This window comes from Vicia villosa, linkage group LG3 (assembly GCF_029867415.1).
Source record: "Vicia villosa cultivar HV-30 ecotype Madison, WI linkage group LG3, Vvil1.0, whole genome shotgun sequence".
In the NCBI taxonomy this organism is placed as follows: Eukaryota; Viridiplantae; Streptophyta; class Magnoliopsida; order Fabales; family Fabaceae; genus Vicia; species Vicia villosa.
In genome coordinates, this window is record NC_081182.1 from 214,096,422 (window position 1) to 214,100,473 (window position 4,052).

Genomic DNA, 4,052 nt, shown 5'->3' on the forward strand with positions numbered 1-4,052 from the left:
CCAAGATGACTCTAACAATGGAAAAATCAAAGGGCTTTGCTACAATTGTGGAAAATCAGGTCATTACAAACCAGAATGTCCATACATTAAGAAAGATAAAGACAAGAATCAAAGCAAAGGTCATAACAAATCTAAAAAGGCTTACATAGCATGGGAAAGTGACTCATCCAGTGCAAGCTCATCAAGCGATGAAGGGGAATTGGCAAATCTATGCTTCATGGCTTATAAACAAAAGAAAAAGAAAGCTGTAAGTCATCTTAAACCTGAACTTGTAGATAAGGTATCTCATGATCAATTAAAATTAGCTTTTGAAGAACTACATAGAGATGCAATTGAAGCTTTCAAACTTTTGGCCTCAAATAAGAAAATCTTTTCATACCTTGAATCAAAAGTTGAGAAGACCGAAAAGGATATGGAAGCTTTAAAACAATCTATGTTAGACATTCAAAAGGATAAAGTTGATATCGATCCTACGTCATGGTTTGGTTGTGAGACATGTCATATTTGGCAAAAAGAAGTAAGAGATCTAAAAGTCAAGTTAGATAAAGCTCTACAACCAAAAATAACTTTTGCAGTTGATCCAAATAAGTTCAAAAGATCATATACTCCGTTATATAGCAAATACACTTTTGTACCTAAAGTATCAACTAGCAAGACAGCTCATTCTCATCATATTACCTGTCATTATTGTTGCAAAAAGGGTCATACCATTGAAAAATGCAAATTTAGGAGAATCTTAGTTCCTAAAGGAGTGTTTCAATGGTTGCCTAAGTGCAACACATTATGTACTCACCAATTAGGACCCAATGAAGATTGGGGACCTTCCACTCTAAATTAATTTTGCAGGAAAAGTGTCTTGACATCATTGATAGGTGATGATTCCATTGATAAAGGATGTTCAAGACACATAAAAGAAGGCATATCTCTCTTGATATGTCATCTATGAAGACTGAAAACCAAAAGATCTACACTTAACAAGAGGGTGTCACACAATGAAGACAGAACACCTACATATTGAGAAAGCGGTAACATGCACATTGTTCACTTCCAAAAATTTCATTGATTCTATAATATGCTATCAATTAACATGCTTATAGTGACTTCATGTATGTTTACTCACATATCTCGATTTAATATATGCTTTCATCATTCTCATTCATAACATATCATGACTTGGGCATACAAGCAAAGAACAAAGCAAAAATACATCATATAGAAACATCTCTAAGGCCTTTTTCATCATCTAAGGGAACTTAGGTCGACCTACTCTGTTCTTGAGTCGACCTACAGAAGAATTTTCTTTTCAGAAACTAAAAAGGCCCAGTTGCGTCGACCTACTCATAATTTAGGTCGACCTAAATTGGTCAGTTTTCATGTTACTTCTGTTAGGTCGACCCAGCCACACTTTAGGTCGACCTACTGCGTTAAGTTTTCCAAATTTGGGTCTGTTAGGTCGACCCGACCCACTCTCATTCATTCAAAACATTCCATCTTTGCATTCCCTCTCATTCTCATCACATTTGGTACGGCTAACCCTAATTCCTCAAACTCAAATTGTCCAAAAATCATCCCTCTCACACAAAATCATCAACAATCATGCCTCCAAAGTCAAGAAAGGGAAAGGAAGTTGCGTCTGGATCATCCTCACAACCGGTAAGTGCTGTAGCTCTTGTTCATCCTGATTGTAGAGATAATTTTGAAAAATGGCAAATGAAAAGGAAGGTAGTGAAGCAGTATATCTTCAATCAACATGTTGCTAAAAATATGCATATTCCTGAAGTTGTGAGTCTTATTGAGCATCAAAATGTTCACCCCCTTTTGGAATGTGCCACACCATACTGTGAGAACACTGTTAGGGCATTCTATGCAGGGTTCACAAGAGAGGCAGGCTGTAATTTTAGGTTTAAGATGGGGTCAAGATCTCATATCGTTGACAAACGTGCTTGGATCAGTATCTTTGGTCTCAACATTGTAGGCGATGAATTACGTATAGAAGACGGGGACGTACCGGGAGTCTATGATCATGTGGCCTACATGAAATCTATCCTCAAATATCCTTCCGTCTTTGACAAACCAAATGAAACAATAACAGCCGGTCACCTGAAGAGAGATCCTAGGCTTCTAAATTGGGTCATCTCAAGAGTCATTCGACCACGAGCAGGCGGATTTTCCAGAATTGAAAGGAATGAGATTATGTTGATGTACTTGATTCAAAACAGAACACGTGTGCACTGGCCACACTTTCTAACTGCCAAGTTTGAGGAAGTAAAGCAGAAGACTACTGCTCTTTGTTATGGCTCGATCATACAAACAATTGTGAACCATTTCGGCATGAAGCTCGATGGATTATCATACATTAGCATGAAACAGAACCAGGACTTTTCCCAAACAACCTTAACTCTCATGGGATATCATTGGGATCCAAATAGGGGAACCTATTATCTCATTCAAAAGGGGACCGGAAAAATCATCTACAACTATGATGATCCTACAGAGTTTGGTCACACTGCAGAAAATGAAGAAGAAGGAAATGATCAAGAAATAGCAAATGATGAGGATCATACCATGGAAGATGCAGCTCATGACACGAATGCAAATTGGAGATATGTTCCGCCACAACAAGAGGATATCCCTTGGGGATACACAGCTCCACCTCCTCCTGATCAATCCAACATAATATCTATGCTTGAAGCTATGCAACTTCAACAACAGCAGAACTTTGAAACTCAACAGCTTCAATTTCAAACAATGCAGCAGCTTCAACAAGAGAGATATGAGGAACAACAACGTCAATATCAATCGTTGTATGGCTTGGTTCAGGAACAAAAGAACGATTTTGAGACGTTTGCATCCAACTCTGTATTGAGGCAGAATCAGTTTGAGGAAACGGCATTGCATCGCCATGCTAACATAAGCCAAAGCTTCAACACTCTTAACATGTCTGTGCTGGAGTTGTTGGAACAGGTTGAGGAAGATCGACCTCATACATTTCAAAGAGGAAGAGGAAGAAGGGGCAGGCGTTAGGACGCATTGTTTATCATATCATCATTTCATTGCATTTCATGTCATTAAGTTTTTTTTTGTTGTTAAAACATTATATGATGTAGTACTCTTTGTTGTCTTTTATTAATCTCTTGGACTACTATGTATGTTGTTGGTTCTCTTTAAAACATGTTTAGTTCTTATAATTTCACCATTTACATGTTATCTATCTCTATGACTACCGGTATTCTTTATTTCTCTTGTTACTCTCCTACTCTGTTTTCTTGTTTCTCTTTTTGATGTTGTCAAAGGGGGAGATAAATACAATAGATGCTAAGTGTACGGGGGAGCTTGGTGAAGAGACTTCTTGGTTGAGAGATAGATGTTGGATGTACGGGGGAGCCTTGTTGAGTCTTCATCACTTACTACCAAAGCTTTTGACTATTGGTTTGCCATCATCAAAAAGGGGGAGTATGTGAATACAAGATTACACTCAAAGATGTTTTTGATTTATGGCAAACTCAAATGAGCATCCAAACAACAAGGAGGAATCAGAAAAGCAAAGCACCTGATCACTCATGAAAGCACAAGATGATCCACTATGCATATAAGTCGACTCAACACAAGCTGGACATGAAAAATGCAGAAAATCAGCAGTTAGGTCGACCTACTGTCAACCCAGGTCGACCTAAAATGAAGGAAAATTCATATACTTCTGCTAGGTCGACTCACAGACCATTTAGGTCGACTCAAAATGAAGAAATCTTCATATCAGTCTGTTAGGTCGACCTACATAGCAACTAGGTCGACCTAATCTGAGAAAATGTTCCCAGAACGCACCAGAAGAGGATTCTGGTCGACCTACTCCTTCAACAGGTCGACCTAACTGGGAGCAAAATTCAGCAAGCACTGCTAGGTCGACCTAACCTCTACAAGAGGTCGACCTAATTGATCAAGAAAGTCCAAAATTCAGTTATTCTTGGTTCCAACTGTTATGCAATCATATATATTGTGCAAGGGTTAATTATTCAGCAACACCAACGACTGAAAGATACATAAACGCTTCTCAT